General features: G+C 40.3%; 1 long non-coding RNA gene across 1 annotated transcript in view; it reads right to left on the bottom strand.

Annotated features, from left to right (window-relative positions):
* LOC109503563 overlaps nt 1-20,953 on the bottom strand; it is a 538,043-nt gene that overhangs the window by 482,046 nt on the left and 35,044 nt on the right. The gene's annotated exons all lie outside the window — the stretch shown is intronic.

Below are 20,953 nucleotides of genomic sequence, written 5' to 3'. Positions count from 1 at the left end.
CACATACACACGCAGACATTATTATTAACTAAGATTCCTGCCCCAAACTCCTTTTTGTTCTCCTACTCTATGAATTAGGCTGGATCTTCTGTGAGCCAGGAGGACAACTTGGGCTCTATACTATAGGCAAGCAAGATACCTGCTCAGTGGCTCCTTTGTATGAGTCCATTTTAGTGCTATCAGGCCCTCAGAGAACCTGACAGTGCCTGAACAGGAGCATTGAGGAGTAAAGACAGCAGAGTTCATACAGGAAGAGGTGTACTAACTCAAAGAGAAGGATCTGCCTGGCCCATTTGTATATCAAAGGAAATGTGACCTTGTTTAGTATTTATACACAGTCTGGTTGGGCACCTGCATCAATTTATCATCTTTTTTCTCCACCTACTAATGTACCACTTGATGGGATGGTGATAATAATAGCTTGTATTTGTTGAGCTCAGTACTCCGCTAAGTGCTTTACATTTAACCATCAAAAGAACTCTGGTAAGGTAAGTGTCATCACCATCTCCAATTTACAGATACGGACACTGAGGAATGGAGAGCCTCAGCAACCAACCCAACACCCACCGCTGCGAAGTGGCAGAGCTGCCAGGTCTCTCTGGACCCCAAGCACCCACCTAGCCTTGAACTTCCCTGAGAATTCCATTCTCTTGGACAAATTTGAGAGTTTTCTCCTCCTTAGAGGTAGAATCAGGAAGAGATAAAAAGGTCTAAAGAGAAAGAAAGGTACTGACAACATGAAAATAGAAAGACAAGATCATAAGAGGAAAGGATGGCCGTGAGAAATCTTCAGTGGTGATGGAAGCCAAGACATCTTTAAAGATGGCTACTCTTCAGAGGCATGTGGGTGGCTCAGTTGGTTAAGCATCTGACTCTTGATTTAGGCTCAGGTCATGATCTCACAGTCTTAGAATCCAGTGTCAACTCACACTGAGTGTGGAGGCTGCTTACAATTCTCTCTCTTCCCCTTCTCCTCCCCTACTCACACACACACTTGCTCTCTCTCTCAAAATAAATAAATAAACTTAAAAAAAAGGATATCAATCATACTAGATTAGAGCCCACACCAATGATCTCATGTAAACTTAAATTACCTATTTAAAAACCCTACCTTCAGAGGTCAAACTTTCACTCTTCGCAGATGACATGATACTCTATATGGAAAACCCAAAAGATTCCACCAAAAAACTGCTAGAACTGATTCATGAATTCAGCAAAGCTGCAGGATATAAAATCAATGCACAGAAATCGGTTGCATTCCTATACACCAACAACGAAGCAAAAGAAAATCAAGGAATCGATCCCATTTACAGTTGCACAAAAACCATAAAATACCTAGGAATAAATCTAACCAAAGAGGTGAAAAATTTATACAATGAAAACTATAGAAAGCTTATTAAAGAAACTGAAGAAGACGCAAAGAAATGGGAAAAGAGTCCATGCTCCTGGATAGGAAGAACAAATATTGTTAAAATGTCGATACTACCCAAAGCAATCTACATATTCAATGCAATCCCTATCAAAGTAACACCAGCATTCTTCACAGAGCTAGAACAAATCATCCTAAAATTTGTATGGAACCAGAAAAGACCCTGAATAGCCAAAGCAATCTTGAAAAAGAAAACCAAAGCAGAAGGCATCACAATCCCAGACTTCAAGCTATACTACAAAGCTGTAATCATCAAGACAGTATGGTACTGGCACAAGAACAGACACTCAGATCAATGGAATAGAACAGAGAACCCAGAAATGGATCCACAAACGTATGGCCAACTAATCTTTGACAAAGCAGGAAAAAATATCCAATGCAACAAAGACAGTCTCTTCAGCAAGTGGTGCTGGGAAAACTGGACAGCGACATGCAGAAGAATGAATCTGAACCATTTTCTTACACCATACACAAAAATAAACTCTAAATGGATGAAAGACCTCAATGTAAGACAGGAAGCCATCAAAATCCTCGAGGAGAAAGCAGGCAAAAACCTCTTTGAGCTTGCCCTCAGTAATTTCTTACTCAACACGACTCCGGAGGCAAGGGAAACAAAAGCAAAAATGAACTACAGGGACCTCATCAAAATTAAAAGCTTCTGCACAGCGAAGGAAACAATCAGCAAAACTAAAAGGCAACTGACAGAATGGGAGAAGATATTTGTGAATGACATGTCAGATAAAGGGTTAGTATCCAAAATCTACAAAAAACTTGTCAAACTCAACACCCAAAAAACAAATAATCCAGTGAAGAAATGGGCAAAAGACATGAATAGACACTTCTTCAAAGAAGACATCCAGATGGCCAACCAACATATGAAAAAATGTTCAACATCACTCATTATCAGGGAAATACAAACCAAAACCACAATGAGATACCACCTTACACCTGTCAGAATGGCTAACATCAACAACTCAAGCAACAACAGATGTTGGCGAGGATGGGGAGAAAGAGGATCTCTTTTGTGTTGTTGGTGGCAATGCAAGCTGATGCAGCCACTCTGGAAAACAGTATGGAGGTTCCTCAAAAAACTAAAACTAGAACTACCCTACAACCCAGCAATTGCACTAGTAGGCATTTATCCAAGCGATATAGGTGTGCTGTTTCGAAGGGACACATGCACCCCCATGTTTATAGCAGCACTATCAACAATAGCCAAAGTATGGAAAGAGCCCAAATGTCCATCGATGGATGAATGGCTAAAGAAGATGTGGTATATATATACAATGGAGTACTACTCGGCAATCAAAAAGAATGAAATCTTGCCATTTGCAACTATGTGGATGGAAATAGAGGGTATTATGCTAAGTGAAATTAGTCAGTCAGAGAAAGACAAAAATCATATGACTTCACTCATATGAGGACTTGAAGGCACAAAACAGATGAACATAAGGAAAGGGAAACAAAAATAATATAAAAACAGGGAGGGAGACAAAGGAGACTCATAAATATGTAGAACAAACTGAGGGTTGCTGGAGGGGTTGTGGGAGGGGGGATGGGCTAAATGGGTAAGGGGTATTAAGGAATCTACTCCTGAAATCATTGCTTCACTATATACTAATTTGGATGTAAATTTTAAAAAATAAAAAATAAAGTTAAATTACAAAAAATTAAAAAAAGAGAAAAAACCCTACAATACAGTTACTTTCTAAGGTGACAGAGATTAGGACTTCAATATATGAACATGGAGGGAGAAACAATTGAGCCCATAATATACACATGCCCCCCACATACTCCTTACCTCCGAATTTTCAGTAGAAGTCTACTAGATAGACTGTCTTAGATTTTACTGTCTTGGGTAAGAGAAAATTGGTAGAAAATCAAAGGCAAAATTGTCCTATATATGGAATTGATGAAAAAACAGAAAGGGAGATACTGGCCAGGAAATCAGATGGAGGGCAGCAAATAGGAGTTTAGCATAAGCAGGAAACCAAAGGAAGACCTACTGGGAAGTTTAACCTCCCTGCCCCCACCTCATAGAGATACAAGGATTCCCAAGTACAGGTGAGATGGGCCGTGAGTATATTTGGTTTGTTTGTATTAAAGGAATAACTCCTAAAGGCTGGATATCTTTGGGTGGCTTAGTGATGAATGGTATAGCAATTTTTCAGTGAATTACCATCAAATCGCAACGTAGTTAAATCAGATGTCAAGCAACCTCTTGTGGTAGAAATGTAATCCAAATATTTATCTCTTGATTGTATTTATCTTTTGATTATCTCTTGGTCCCCAGCCCAGTTTATCATTCCTCACTTTAAAATAGAAACTAGAAAGGATGTCAGAACAGTGGGCATTTTCTTGGACCCAAGGCAGCACAGTAATTCAAAATCAAATGTGCAGCTGGCCAGGAGATGAATCCAAGTGACTCACAAAAGCACTTTGGCTCAATCCTGGGTAATGGAATTTTAAGGCAGAAATAACATTATTAAATCTCATAGCAGTTCACAACCAGTATTTTCAATTAAAAATCGCTGGGTTCTCCCAATCTTAAATAAGGCTATAAGGCTACTAGATAAGTTATGCTAATAAATGGATCTCCTTCATACTCACAAAACTATCCTAAGTGATTCTGAAAGGACATTTCTGCTGACAGTGCAGAGGGAGAAATCAACCCTCTGGTTCTATTTCTGGGTGGAATGGCATGCTGGTGGGGCTAACTGTACCCCTGTGCCAGCATGGTGCCATCTGCCAGCTGGTCCGTACAGCTGGGGAGCATATACATACTGAGTCCTGTATCAGAAGTCTCAGCTGGTCACTGACAAGGCAGCCATGCCAAAGACATATTCGGAAATTTGGTTACACTAAAATTTGATTGTGTGTGTGTGTGTGTGTGTGTGTGTGTGTGTGTGTGTGTGTGTGAGAGAGACAGAGTGAGAGAGAGAGAGAGAGAGAGAGAGAGAGAGAGAGAGAGAGAGAAACTATATGTATGTTTGATGATACAAACAAATAGAGTCTATTGGCAATTGTTTTTCAGACTGACAGTAAGCAACACAAATGCTCATATTAAGTTTCTCATCTCTTTGGAATCATGTGGAGCAAATAAGGAAAATGAAGGACAGCCAGAAAAAGAAGAAAGGTAAATATTTTATAATATATTAAAGTGTGAGGAGTGCAACTGCATATATACTAAAATACCCATGCACACATGTGCTCACACACATGCAGTAACACATACACACACATTGGGGCTACTGAGAGTGAAGAGAAAAGATATAAACTCCAGTTCACCCAATGCAAATTTAAGACATTCTATCTTTATTATTTGCTCCCAAAAGTTACAATCTGGGCAGTGTGACAAGAATTATGCAGACATAAAAATAGGAAGCTAAAATAAGGAAATAGAATTAGTGCCTGAAACCCTAAAAAAAACCAAATATTCATATCTTAAGGGGAATATGAAGGACCCTTTAGGAAAATACTGGAAAACACAGAATAGTGATTTTTAAAAGCCCAGATCCATAATGGCAAAATGGGGAGTTATATGGCTAACTGATATACTTTTATGAACCAAAAAATTCCAAAGATGGTAATCTTGACATTGATATCATCTAGTGGGGAAGGAAAAATAATTTGTCCTCTACCCTTCTAGGTGCTTGGCTGAGATACCTTGGTAATAAAAAAGACAGATTAAAAGAAGAAAACCAAACAAGTAAAATAACAAGAATAATAACAAGTATGCTTCCTATATACAGGAGAAATACCTGGGAAAACTGAGTTATCTCTGAAATGGCCCAGGCCATCACCTTAAATAACATCTCCACATAACGACAAAAAATGTTGGGGGTTAGGGAGCCATTTTGGGGCGGTTACCAGGAGAGCACAGTAAACAAGGATATAGTTGTTATGCAGATTCCTCAGAGCCTTCTCCACCAATAAGAGTTTCTAGACACTTGGTCAACCTTCCTGGTACAGAGAAAGACACCCTTAGAAATGGAGACTCCCCTTATACATGTAAACGTCTCTTACAAAAGGGTAACTTCTACTGGGTCTGCTGTTTCTTAAAAAACAATCAGCCTAAAATAATCCTTATGCCAAAGAGACATATTCTGGGGTGGTATATTCTGCTCCCCTTCAACCTATAATAATTATGATACTTCTAGTAGTAAGGAATAAATGTGAACACTGGCTACATTCAGAGACATCTACAAGGAAGAAGGGAGGGAGGGGAAGGGAGAGAGAGAGAGAAAGAGACAGAATATCTATTAGAAGGACACAGGAAGGATTTTATGCCTCTCCAGGGACTTCTTCGGCAATTTCCAACAGCGCATTGACTTTTGACCTTGAGTACATAATAGAATCACATGGGTGAAGGGGTTCAGAACAAGTTTCCCAAAATGTGTTACTTTGGTATGTGGACTATTTTGAGCTGAAGACAATCAAGACCCAGCAGATTCCAGAAAAATCTTTACCTCTCCCTTAAACTAGCTGAAGAATTTAGATAGGGGACCTGACCAGAAAGAGTTATTACCAACAATAATTTTTTTTTAACTGAATGACCTATCTGTACGGCAGGACAAACATCTAATTACCAAACATCTGTTCTTCTTATGGTCTTGTGAATCGCCCACCTCCCTGCTGAAGCACCAGATCCCCTATCCCACTCTTTAGCTCAGGATGGCATATAAGCCTCATTTGCCCAGTTTGTCCTTGAGTCTCATTGTCTTTGTGGTGAATTAAATTTGTTTTCCTCTTGCTAATTTGTCTTATGTTAATTTGGCTACTAGATGAGCCAAAGAATCAAGGGTAGAATAAGAAGTTTTTCCCCCCAACATGGGTAGATTTGAAACAAAAGCAATGCAAAGGCTCCACTCAAACAAATTACATTAGAATCTCTGGAGCTGAGGCCCATGAATAAGTATACTTAACAACTCTCCAGCTGATCTCAATGTATAGCCAGGCTTGAGAACTACTCCTTTGGAAGGCTGGCATTGACATCACTCAATCATAATGAATCTCAGGTCCATTGTTTTTGGTTTAAAATTCTAAAATTTCCAAGAGAGAGAATATAAATGACCCAATTTACATTCAGAGGATACCACTGAGAAAAATAAGCTATTGCCAAGAAAGCAAGGTCATATTGGACCAGACATGGCAGATGGCAGCTGGGAGTCCATGCCCATGGATCAGAACATGTTGAATTACTGGGAGCTGGGCCACCACTCAAAAAGTGTCCATCATACCACCCATGAATGTGATGGGAAGCTTCATGCTTAACCAATTCTCTCCTCTCCCTGCGAACACACATAGATTAAATGGCACTCCACAGTCCAAATTCCAGCAGGGCAGTCTAGTGTGACACCTAAATGAGTCCAGAGATGTTTCATGCACCCTAGCCAGTGCATGTGTTCATTCAAACACCAATATCACTCAATAAAAGTTCTGCAGCAATGAATAAACAATGGCTTGTTATTAGTGTAAAAAAGCCAAGTCTCTGCTTCTGTTTACCTTATAAATATATGCGAAATAGTTTAAACAATAAAAGAAAAGCTTCTTTTAGGGAAATAAATATTTCCCAGACAAACTTTTACCTACACCAAACTTAACAAACCCTCTTTTTTCCTAGTAAGTAGCGCAAAGATGAACTTTGATCTGAATGTAATCCTAACACAAACTTGTAACTGAAGTTCAGATGAACTTTGTTTAATGTAATAAACAACTATAACAGCTGTGACACAGATATAAAAGGAAAGCACATAGCATGTGTGGAATAACCAATAAGTCAAAAACAGCATATATACTTCCAAACACAAGTTTATGGGAAATTCCCTGGGAGTACTCAGCACCAGGAAAAATTCAAAATCAGGGTGAAGCCACTGCTGTTTTCAAGACAGCCACTGTTTTTAATGGGTGACAAACCTAGACTCAAAAAGATTATTAAGCATCTCAAGATAAAATGTTACTGAGAGACAGAATGAGTTAGGACTATATGAGTCACCACAGCAGCCCACAGTGAGTTTGCATCATGAGCCCAGCCCTGCCCCGGGAGGCCCCACACAGCAGCCATGCAATGGGCTGCTCAGTGTCCTTAACAACCTTCTTGAATCCCAAACACACGAGGGTCTAGGTGTCATGAAGGAACAACTGTATGTTCACACCGTTTACAATGTGGTTGGGGAGACGGGATAAAATAATGAAGACCTTAAGCGCCAGATAAAGCATATAATGACTGTCACACACCAATGCAGAGTTCTCCGAGGTTGGCTCCTCCAGAAGCCAAATTTGAAACAAGGAACTCAAGTGCAAGTACTTTATTTGACAGGAGGGGGAAAACAGCACTATGGGAATGGAGACAGGGACAGAAGGTACGCAATAAGGGACATGTCCACAAGCAAGTTACCCTTCCGAGCAGTTGGAGCTCAACCCCAACTAAGGGAGAAAAATCCAGAGCCTGTGAAGGACACACATTAGGATTATGCCACCAGGGTGAGGGAGGGAGGGCAATTATATAGCAACTCTCATCAGTCATCGGTTGAGGGGAAAACAGGTGTTAATACCTGGGAATTCAGACCTGCTGGGCATGTGGCAGACTGGCTGCAGCAGCCAGGAAAGGTACTCAGCAACTGAGATATGTTCTGGGAATTGAATGCAGTTAACCTATAATGGCACGATAAGACATGAAAGGACAGTGTGGGCACTGACAGTCACTGCTACAATGTGGAGTGGCAAATCAGGCATCATGGAAAGAGCACTAGATGTGACCCAAGGATACCTATGTTTGAGGCCAAAATCAAGAATACCTACTCCTGGGGATGCTGTGAGAAGCAGATGCAAATAGATACACACTTTACAAAACAAAGCATAATATGCACAGTAGCTACAATTATCAACTGACAACTTTCAGAACTGAAGTACCATATCCAGTATTGGAAAAGGACAATCTTAGGTTCAAGCCCCAGGTCTACTACTTCCTAACTATAGGGCCTTGGTTCAGTGACTTTAAACTCTCTTTATCTGTCAATTGGGACCTATTAATAACACCTAACTCATAATGTTGCTGTGGAATTAAAAGCCCTTAAACCATCTAAGACAATGTCCAACAAATGGTGCAAATCTAAATGTTGTCTATCATTTGCATCTTCCTGATCACCATTTTAAATAGAAATCCATATTAGGTTGGACAACCATAACAAAATACCATAAACTGGCTGGCAAACAACAGAAATGTATTTTCCCACAGATCTGGAGAGTAGAAAATTCAAGATCTGGGTCCTAGCCAATTCAATTTCTGGTGAGAGCTCTCTTCCTGGCTGACAAGTGGCTGCCTTCTTACTGTGTCCTCACATGGCAAAGATAGAGAGAGGGATCTGTCTCTCTTCCTCTTCCTATAAGTCCACTAATCCCATCATGAGGTACTACCATCAAGACCTATTCCAACCCTAATTGCATCCCAAAGGCCTCCAAATATCGCCTTTGGGGATTAGGGCATCCACATATGAATTTGGGGAGAACACAAACATTCAATCCATAATAAAATGTCTGAATGGCATATATAAAGTGAATACTAATGCAGCAAATTCTATAACAGTTATTCTGCACTGACCCATGTTAAAAGGTAGTATACAGTGACAACAAATGGACAGAGAGAATAACAGACGGTAAGGTAGAAGATTATAAGACAATGAGTGGAGATTGTGGAGTGGTTAGTTGTTTTGTTTTTTTTTTTTTCTTTTTATGTTACTCTGTCTCCAGGTTGCCCCAAAGCAAATGTTCAATGTTTTCTACTTGTACATGGTATTGTCTGTGCTTCTTGCTAGTGGACAGCTAAATTACACTAGCAAACAAATGCAACTAGGAGAGTACAGAGTCTGTGAAACTGAAACCAATTCCTATTATGGCAAACCATTTTTTTTAATGTCTGCCTCTCCGCTCTAGTAAATAGGACATAGAGAACATAATTGAATATTTGATGATTGAAAATCTTTCAGTGACTGTGGGTTCTCATCAGTTCTCATCCCACAGCCTGTAGGTGTACTTGTGGGACAGCAACAGATTGGACAGAATCTTTAATGGCCTTACGCTATTCCCAGAGGCTTTGTTTTGTCTTTGCCCTTTAAAAACATAAATACTTGCTATCGGTTTGGTAAAGATTTTCTGAGTTTCCTCTATCTGATTGAGTTAAGGGGAGCTTTGTTTACTGCTCTCTGAATGAAATCAGCTCTTTCTCTGTACACAGAGTGCTTGAGGATGAGAGACTCCCTCATCACCTCCCTGAGCATTTGGGACTAGATACGTTTTAGACCTGGAAGGGAGAATAGTGTGCCCAGCCTCCTGCCCAGCCATGGAACCTATGGGCATTCATCTAGGGGAATCATCTAGAAATGTTGAGTCCTTCAGTGTAGACTTGTTCATAATGATCCACGCCCACCCCACTCCAACTGGTGGTGGTGCTCTGGCCTCTCTTCCTTTTCCCAGCTCTGCCTTTACATAAGGGCCTTTCCTAAAGCAATGAGATACCCCAGGATGCAGTTACTCATGACCTATCCTCGACGATCTCCTACAAGGTATATTTCAGAATTCTGGAAGTTGTAGTCTGCATATGGACCCCTTAATGGATATAAAAAAGGAGGAGTCTTGGGGGAAGTGTGGGAGATTTGGGGGACATGCCACAGATATTTCTTGTTCAGCAGATGATTCCTATGCAAATGAAAACAGCTACCTGATTCGTTCACTGGGAAGGACTCAGAGTCCAGAGTCAGGGATGATCACTGACCTTCATCAAAATGTTCTCCTTTCTCCATAATATTCTGGTTCAGATGGTGGACGGAATACATGAAGCTATAGAATGCTTTTCAAAACAGAATCCCAACCATGTGCAGGAATAATAGTCTAGCTGGATTCAAGTATTTTTGTTTCCTCCTCAGTTTATAGCTTTGCTGCCACCTTTTTTGTGGTTATTTGTGACATTTTAATAGGAAGTTTAGAGGATACTTATCAAGTATTGCTTATCAGCTACCATACCAATGCAGAAAATACCAAAATAAGCATACTAAAGTTCCAGTTACAGTGAAAGTTAAACACATAGGTTATCTAACCATCAGCCAAAGTCACTGAGAACACAGTGAAAGAGTGCCAGCTTCTATGCATTACAGTTCCTGCACTTGGCTCATAGAAAGCCCTTAAAACTACCAGTTGTTGAATCCAACAGCCATTCTGTTCTTCCTCCTCAAACAACCCAATTTTTAGGGCTTGTACATTACAACCCAAAATAAAAGATTCATTTTTTTTCAGTTTTCCCTGCTGCTGAGAGTGACCATGTAACAAAATTCCAGCCACTAAAACCTAGAAATACTGTATAGGACTTGCAGGAATTTCCCTAAAAGGGCAGAAGTACACTCTTCTTCTTCCATACCTCCATCCTGCTGCCTGGAAAACAGATGGGGTGACTGGAGCTCTGGCAACATCTTAAAACATGAGGATGAGAGGGGCGCCTGGGTGGCTCAGTTGGTTAAGCGTCCGACATCAGCTCAGGTCATGATCTCATGGTTCGTGGGTTTGAGCCCCACATCGGGCTCTGGGCTGTCAGTTCAAAGCCTGGAGCCTGCTTGGGATTCTGTGTCCTCTCTCTCTCTGCCCCTCCCCTGATCGCACTCTGTCTCTCAAAAAATGAATGAACATTGAGGCACCTGGGTGGCTCAGTCGGTTAAGCGTCCGACTTTGGCTCAGGTCATGATCTCACAGTTCGTGAGTTTGAGCCCCACATTGGGCTCTGTGCTGACAGCTTAGAGCCTGGAGCCTGCTTCAAATTCTATGTCTCCCTCTCTCTCTGCTCCTCCCCTGCTCATGCTCTGTCTGTCTCTCCTTCAAAAATAAATAAAAAACATTTAATTTTTTTTAAAAAAATAAATAAACGTTAAAAAAATGAGAATGAGAGTTATGTGCTAGAGATCATAGAGCAGAGAGCTTAAAGGAGCCTGGGTCACCAAAAACTTTCTTGAGTCTCTATTCCAATCATATTTCTGAGTAACAGATGAATGATAATTTAGTGGCATAAAACAACAGCAATTATTTACTATAATTGTCTCTCATGGTTCTAAGGGTTAACTAAGCTTAACTAGGCAGTTCTTACTGAGGTTTCTCATGGATTCATCTGTGGACTTCCTCACTCATGTGTGAAGGTTCATGCTCAGTTTTGGCTGTGATCCGGATTGCAGCTATAAGCCAGAACACCTACACGTGGCCTCCCAATGTGGCCTGGGCTTCCAACAGCATGACAGCAGAAACAAGCAAATGTTAGACAGCCATTTGTGACCTAGCCTCAGAAAATATATAGGGTCACTTTGACTCTCTATAGATTGAAGCAATCACAAGTTTTGCCCAGGTTCAAGGAGAAGGATCTCATATTTACCTCTGGGGGAGGAGGACGGGGAATGGCAAGATCACAATTTAAGAAGAGCAGAAGATATTGTTATAGCCATCTTTGAAAGATCAAATCTGCCATAACCCCATGCAAGCTCTGAATTATCTACTTCCAGCTTTATGTTATGTGAGAAACAAACATCTATCTTGTTTAAGCCAATGTTGTTATGGATTTTTCTATTATGTGCGGCCCAACCTGGTCCTAACTGATACATCTCCCAAGACCATCACTCATAGTTGGTCTACATTTACTTTACACACAGCTCTAACCAGCTTGTTTCATCTAGACTCTCCTTCTAAAGAAGATTGATGACAACAGAATAGAAAGGGGGAAAATGCTGTTAGATTCAAACCAGGCACACCCATAGTAAGAGAATCTGAGGAAAGAAAGTGAAAAGTCAGAAAAAGTCAACCCGATTACTTTCAAGAGGCATAGCTACCTCTCGCCATTCACCAAAAAGACAAGCAGCATTATATGAATCGAAAAACCCTAGAGATTATAACCGAATTCAGAAGATCTCAGGAATTAATGAGGGCCCTAAAATACTAAAAGGGATAGAGGTTTATTCATGACAGTCCCATCAGAGATAATTTTTGTACATATTATCACTGAAGTCAATCTCTGAGAAAAGATTTTGTTGGTTTTGCAAACATGATTGCATATTCTTATACTCTTCCCTTAAAGAATCCCTGAGAGGTAACTTATTAATTCCCAATTCCATTTTGAATTAAATAAAGGAACAAACAAAGAAAGCAGAAACACATTCTTAATTCAGGCAGAAATGCTAAAATTCAGCTCAGCGCCTGCCCTGGGTTTTGATCTGGAGGAGTTCCTGCGTAGCTGTGTCTCCATGTCCTGGGGAGCATACCAGAATCCCTCCCCAGGACATGACACAACAGGCTCTGTCCACGGGAAAGCCCACAATACAAAACCACCACAGTCTCCACCTTCTCATTTACAAACGAGAGTTAGTGTTGTCTTTCACAGTTGATGATTCTGTTTTGTTTGGGGGCCTCAATATTTTTTCTTGCTTTTCCTGCTCCTGAAATACCTTGGAATTAACAGATACTAAATTCAGCTTAGAAACTCAAAACACGAAGTGTACTTCAGCTATCATCTTCCTCCTTCCATCAACCCCAAAGGGGAAAACTTTTTTTTTTGAGATATAAATCTACTTCCTCACTAGCACTGCAAAAGAAAGAAAGAAAGAAAGAGAGAAAGAGAGAAAGAAAGAAAGAAAGAAAGAAAGAAAGAAAGAAAGAAAGAAAGAAAGAAAGAAAGAAAGAAAGAAAAAACTAATTCCTAAGCATATTTAAGTCCTTCCCTTCTTGATTCTATTTAGCCTTGCTGACATTAAGTCTCCACAAACACTTCAGCCTCTCATTTCCACTGGCCTTCAGAATTTTCTTGCATTTCATTATATTCAGAAATAAAGTAACATTTGCCAAGAAAATGACTCTTTTTATTATTACCACACATACACTGCTCCACACCCAAGCCACAAGCCATTGCTCATACAGACCCACACTGCTCCATCCCCAGTACTGACTGCTCTGTTCCCCCTGCCAGACATGCATGTCCTCTGTTCTCACCCACATCAAATGTCTCCTTCTCTATGAAGACTTTCCTCATCCTCTAAATTAAAATTAACCTCTCTCTTCATATTCAACCAATATTTAAGTGCCTAAGGAAAGCTGGGCAGTTTTAGGTGCAAGATGTACAAGAAAAAAATATATATAACATGCTGTTCTTCCATTGGGAGAGAGAAACTTTTATTAATTAAATAATGAATACATGTAAAATCTGTTATGATATATGCTATAAATGAGTAGTTCATGGTACTGTGATAAGGGCGATCTGACCAGTTGTAGGTTACCAGAAACCATGAAGGACCACAAATTTATAACAAGATAACCTAGCAGTTCATAAACCTATAATGACAGAAGACACAAGACTCTTGGGTCCGAGATGCAGATAGTGTTACTCATACCAAAACAGCAGCCACAACAGTACTCTGCGTGGCCCCTCACTGCCCAATCTCCACAGAGCAGCGAATCAGGAATGGATATTACCTGCTCCTGCAATAAGGTGCAGCACAAAAAAGGAACCTCAAATTTTAGGAGACTGACTCTTGGTAAGACTGTCTATCTGCCCATTTAACCCTCTGGAGAGAAATTAATGTAAATCAATCTCCTCCAGAGAAGAAGGAAAACATCATTACTGCTCTGGAAGGGAAGCAAACATCTCCAAGGAGGGGAAGAAGGCTTGACTATCCAGGATGTCTCCGGGGAGGTATGTTTCTAGATCTCTCAGGGGAAACACTATCTCTATCTTCCAAGGCTGTTTACTGTTCAAACATGCTCAAAAAGCTTGGACCAGTGAGGAATGAAAGAAATGTACAGAGAACTGTCCTCTCATATCACAAAGAACCCAGAAGTCTTCCTGAACTTTTGTGCTGAGATCTGAAGAATGGGTAGGAATCAGTGGATTTGGGCAGCAGGAAGCATCCACACAGGGGAAGTAACGTGCAGTGCTCGGCACAGGACAAAGCACAGTGTTTTCAAGGAAGTAGCTGCATGGCAGTAGCACGCAGAACTAGATGAATCTGGAAAGGGAGACAGGGACGGACCATGCAGGGCCTTGTCAGCCCATATTAAGGATGTCGTGCCTTACATCAAGAGCAGTGGGAAGCCAAAAATGTGTCTTAAGCCAAGAAATGCCAATGAGATTTGCACTTCAGCAAAGCCACTCTCTACTTTGTAAAGGATGAACCAGACTGGGGAAAGACATTGTGTTCGGCTTCCCACAGAATTCTGGATTAAAATAAATTCTTCAAGCTTGTCCCCTCCACATTTTACTGTCCCTCTTATACCCCCCACACAATGCAAACCAATACTATGGAACTCCATGCATCATTTGTTGTTCACAGACAATACACAAAGCACTAAAGTATCTTCATTGTTGAATCAGTACTAAGAGAAGCCCCTACCTTCCCACAGCTTCTACTTTAATGTGCTAGAACATGTGAATTTGTTTGTGTCAGGTAAGGTCTTGAATCCTTCAACTTCTCTACTTAGGATACCTCAATGTGTCCACCATCGGAAAGATCTAGATGAAGATGAATGAGACTTGTGAAATGTTCAGCTGCTCTGGAAAATAGTACCTGAATTGGATTAAATCAGCGTGGTTTTGAATGAGGGCTGTGAGTTGGCTTTGGTGGCCTGATACATAAGAAAAGAATATAAGATGCAGCTCGGAATCTAGAACTGTGATAAAAATTTAAAAATCTCAAGGCACTGAGGCTCAGTCAGTTAAGCATCCAACTTCAGCTCAGGTCATGATCTCGTGGTCCATGAGTTCGAGCCCCGCCTCAGGCTCTGTCTGACAGCTCAGAGCCTGGAGACTGCTTCAGATTCTCTGTTTCCCTCTCTCTCTGCTCCTCCCCTCTAGGTCTCTCAAAAATAAACATTAAAAAAATTTTTTTAGTAAAATAAATCTGAAATCTTGACTGGCATGATGAGAGAAGCCCAAAAGTTAAGACAGAGGCTGGAAGTATATGACGGGCTAAGAAGGCCAGAGGACACAGTGGCTGCAAGTAGCAACTTCTTCAGAAATAGCTGATTGGTTTTATATACGAGATATCGTTAAAGTGTTACCTTTTGCATTTTCCCCTTCACCACAAATTTAATAACTTTATTTTCACTGCAGCTCCATCAATTTTAGTTTGGATGTGCTATGATTCACTTCCCCAGAGCGTTTGCATAATATGTATCCTGCAGGTTTCATTTCTATAAATCACTGCTTTTTGGGGAGAAGGGGAGTAGATTCCAGGCACGCTCCAGGCTTTGAGTTAAGTTTTGAGACCAAAAAGAGATTGCATATCCTGATTGCTAAGTTATCTCTGCTGTTCACTGAGAAATTATTTTCCCTATAACACTTCCGTTTGTATATTCGATAAAGTTAATATCTGTGAAATCAGTTGATTCTCACTGCACTAAATTATACCAGAATAGACAGAAGATTGACTTCCTGGTATTGACAAGAGAGAACTCTCAATGTCTTTTGACTTATTATCTCTGGCAGTTGGAAAGAATTACAATAACACATAAAATTACTTCACAGGGTATGTTTAGAGAGCAAAGAAAATTAATGGAGGGATGGATTCTTAAGGTATTTTTGCCTTTTGACAAAGATTTCTATTTCCTGTCAAACATTTTCTCTGAAATGAACTGGAGGAACACAATGTAAATTGATTTATCCGCACCTTAAGAAATACCTGAGGTTTAATTGCCTCTGCAATATTTATGCTTACATAAATAATTCAATGGCAAATTAATCCAGCTTTTGTAATTACCTCCCATAGAGGCACATGGCTCAGTCCCAAGGACTTAATTGCGGCTTGATGAAGGTATTTAGGTCACTACAACCAATAAACCATATAGAAATTTTTGAAAACATAAAGAAAAGAAATCCATAGCTTTCAAGCCTAAGCTCTTAGAAAGAAATACAGTATTTGTGGTTGATCCTAACCACTGTGGGCTTCAGGAAACATAGTTCTATTAATGAACTTTCTAAAAATACGTTGTTTTCAACCTCATCCATGAGCTCAAAGCATACCGGATCCTTAAATACACAGTCAAGGGACATCTTTCCCCAATCAGTGTACCTCCCATACAACCGGGTACAAACAGCGATCTCCTCTGCAGGGTTTCGTTCATCATCTGCAGTCAGCCTATGTTAAGCTGTTCATCTCCTTTCACTTTGCACACTGTCTGCTCCTCCCCAGAGCTAAAGCTGTAGTCCTGGACACAGCCTTCAAATAGAGGGGAGGCAGGTGAACTCGGTGCTGGCATCTTACTGGAGCCTTCACCAGCCAGGTGATAGCTTTCTCTTTTTTCAAGAGTTTATATTTAAGGGGCGCCTGGCTAGCTCAGTCGATTAAGCGACTGACTCTTGATTTCAGCTCTCAGATCATAATCTCATGGGTCATGGGTTCAAGCCCTGCATCTGGCTCTGTACTGACAGCACAGAGCCTGCTTGGGACTCCCTCTCTCTCCCTTTCTCTCTGCCTCTCCCTTCCTTGTTCTGTCTCTCAAAATAAATAAACTTCAAAATAGAATTTATATTTAAGAAGTCAGGATGCCCCCCCCAAGAAAAGATAAAAATCATATACCGTATCATTCACTCATTGGAATGGTGACTAAAATTGCCATAGAATTTTAGAGCTTATTACATGGTCCAGGTGCATTGTCTGCTTATTCTATTCCTAACTCAACTGTGAAGGAATTAATGTAACTCAGTTGCATAGCTAAAGAAGCACGGGTCCAAAGAGGTTGAATAGTTTTCTCCACATGAACAAGATAATAATTTGTAGAGCCAGGTTCAAAAGCATATCCTCTCACCCCAGCCTGTATGCACTCTGAGGGGAGGTACTTCGGTTCACTGCTCTCTACCTAGACCTAGAACAGTGTCTGCACAAAGACTCCCGGGAAATACTTGTGCAATGATGGATTGTAAGCCCCATGCTCTTTGCTCTGCACCCTATTGTTTTCCTGGAAACCTATGATACTTCCACACTCCCTTCTCCTTCCCACATCCAGCCTGTCCTTCCAATTTAGGTGATTATCATCTAGACTTCAAAACAACACTGACATCTCCTTCATCATAAAGCCTTCCTACATGATTCCACTCATATAAAATTATCTCATAATTGAGCATCTCATCATGCACTATCTTATGTTAGCTTCTAATTGTATGTTGTTGCTCTTGTCTCCCAGTTCCTCTCCGTCTTCCTCATTTCTGCCAAGCCAGGTGTGTCTGTGTTAATCTGCAGGTGGAGCCCATTTGTACTGAAGATTCAATAGCTAAAGAGCAAAATTTTGGCAAGGCAGCAAGCTGAATCCTTTTAACTCTTGCTGGTACCATGGAAAGGAGGAGGAAGAAGTAATTAGTAGATAGTGAGAGGTAGGAGACATAAAACCCCAGGGAAGGAATCTTCTAGGTAACAGTCAATCCTTTTCCTGCTAAAAGCTATGATGGCCTATATGAGACCCCACCAGCCACAGAAGGGTGGGAGAGAATTTATTTTATAGCAAGTGTTTTGCATGGTGAATTTATAGTCAGGAGAACTGCACCTCCCAGAAGCTGAGCAGAAATAAGTCATGCCACCTGGTTGATGGCTTCTGTGATCTGCTAGTGAGGAGGAATTCGTGAGGAACACCAATACTAGCCAGAAACTAGACCTATAAATTAGTTCTAAATGTATATGGGTTTGGGTATGCTGTTTAAGTAAACAGCTTGGTTTTTTTCATGATGTAGACTCACTCATTCTCAGTTGTTATTTTCCTTACAGAGTTAAGAACATTTTCAGGTGCTTTTAAAAGGGTGCGGTCACTGTTCCCGTGCCTTGACTGAGCCAACAGAGGAATAGGCTGCCTGACAAGGCCTGTTCTTCACAAACCTGAGAGCAGTCCAGCCCTGAAGGAGAACATGTAAGAAATCCTGGACTCAAGCGCCTTCCTTTTTCTCTCATCTGTGTTTCTTATGTGCACATTTCATATCCTGATCTGCAAGTGCATAGAGACTTTGCTGGACCGCAGCCCTCCCCTCCCCACATTACAGGTTGGTTCCTAGACCTCCCACAGATGACATTTTTGGATAACTCTCTGCCTACATAAACTGACAATGTCTTCCTACTGCACTGTATCCTGTCTGCACCCTCTGGGTGTTCCCTTGGTCTAGCTAAAACTCAGGAGCTATGTCCAATGTTTCTCCTTTATCCCCTTCAAGTGTAGGCAATGGGCAAATGTTCATTACGTGCTCATTGAATTAAAGCTCACTCAAGTTTAAGTTTAGGAATGCATAAATACTTTCAGATATTGAAATATAATAAAACGTGGTTTCTTAGCCTGTAATCTGTAAATGGATTTCACTGGGCCTCTCTTCGAATTGTACGAACATTTTTATTCTGGATACAAATGTTCATTTTGCTGTGAGGAGCGTAATTAACTGTTACCAGCTTCTCAATGGGATCTACTCCCAAAAACAGAGTCCTGCTATCAAAAACTCTCTAAAGACTGAAAAAATTTAGAAAAGACAAAGAAGCGCACCTGGCTGTCTCAGTTGGTAGAGCACATGACTTTTGATCATGGGGTCGTGACTTTGAGCCCCACATTGGGTGTAGAGATTACTCCAAAGTAAAATCTTGAAAGAAAGAAAGAAAGAAAGAAAGAAAGAAAGAAAGAAAGAAAGAAAGAAAGAAAGAAAGAAAGAAAGAAAGAAAGAAAGAAAGAAAGAAAGAAAGAAAGAGAAAGAAAGAAAGAAAAAAGGAAAGAAAAGAAAAAAGGCAAAGAGATCTCATCCTTAAAAACAAAAACAAAAACAAAAACAGATTGGGTTTCTGCAGAGTCAACAATCCTCTTTGTTATATAAAGCTCCTGTCTGGGATCAGGAGAGGGGAAGACAAGTGTCACTGCAGACCTGGATTTCTTCTAAATTAGTATTTACAGGATTTGTTATGTCAGAGAACCCACTCTGATAGTCACACTTTGAGGGTCATGGGCTTAGACTACAGGATACAGTCTGTCTAGAGAAAGCAGGTAGCAAAATTAGCTCCTGTCTACAAAGCAAGGGTAAAGAGTCTCATTTGAGAAATATTTAAGGGCTTCATCAATTCTCCTAAGAGTCTCTCCTTTGACAGTCCTTTGACAGTCAAATCCTTCTCTTTTAAAGGGACTCTCTGACATCACCTCAGCAGACTTTCCTTTCTTCCATGGTTAACTGGTCTAGCTCCTCCAGACCTTCATTTCTCAAAGCCCCCAGCCTTACTTATAGGAAATCCCACATCTTTAATAAGATTCAGTTTCACATTTCATTTTGCCTTATTTTTGCATTGGAACATGGGGTGTTGACACACTGGGTGGCTGGATGTAAGGATTAAGCAGGAAGGGATGTCTAAGAGCTGGTATTTTATAATCGGTCAGTTAATTAGTGAATATTTTTAAGCTGCTATACTCTAACAACTCTGTAGCGCTGTAACTCAGGTAATAAATATTCAGATAATTAGGACCCCCTATACATCAAAATGTTAACAGCAGCGATCTCTAAGTGGTGGGATTATGGGTAATAAAAATGATAACAGACATTAATTGAATGTTCACTATGCATGCTAAGCACTTTACAAGCATGATCTCATTTAATATTCACAGAATCCCCCTGAGAGAACTACGATTATTTTCCTTCTTTTCAAATGAGGAACCTGAGGTTTAGAGAGGTTAAAATACTTACCCAAGGTCACACCGGTAAGTGGCAGGGCTGGGATTTAACTCAGTTTGTTTGACTTCAGAGTCCAGACTCTTAACCTCTCACTTATTTGTATTTTCTTCTTTCATACAAAGAAAATTTATTACTAGTGACATAAAGAGGGGAGAATGATTATTTCTTAAAACCACTGAGTACAACTATCACCTTGTACAGCTTTTCAAAGTCATATTCCCCAGTCTGTTTACGGTCCATTTGATAAATATCATCTATCAAAGCTTATTTCTCTGGGATTTTATTAGAAATAATGCCAGTTAAATTTCTTTTTAAAAATGAACATTTCAGTCAAAGGTTTTTAACTGCTAACCAATCTCTGGCTACAAGCCTGTGGCATCTACTGTTTGCAAAGTTCCTCTCTTGGTAAGAATACTAACTCACTTCTTTCTCCTAAACTCAACATTGAGGTCTGCACAGAGAGAGCTAAAGAGTTAGGGCTAGACACCGCATTCTCTCCCACAGGGGACAAGAAAGATTTAGAATTTGTATTTAATCATTTGTTCAGTGGCTTTTAAATATTACTTGTATAGATTTCCATTCATTTTACATTTTATTAATATTAATACTTTATTCATAGTATTTATGTAGTAATGTGATTATATTAGAGTTCTCCAGAGAAACAGAACCATTAGGATATATATAGATACATATAAGAAGATATAGGAATTGGCTCGTGCAGTTACAGAGGCCAAGAAACCCACGATCCGTACTATCTGTGGTCTGCACTCTGGAGAACCAGGAAAGTGATGGTGTATTTCAGTCCAAGTCAGTAGGCCTGAGAAGCCAGGGGT

This window comes from Felis catus, chromosome C2 (assembly GCF_018350175.1).
Source record: "Felis catus isolate Fca126 chromosome C2, F.catus_Fca126_mat1.0, whole genome shotgun sequence".
Classification (NCBI taxonomy): domain Eukaryota; kingdom Metazoa; phylum Chordata; class Mammalia; order Carnivora; family Felidae; genus Felis; species Felis catus.
Note: the sequence above shows the minus strand (reverse complement) of the source record. Positions and strands in the feature narration are given on the sequence as shown.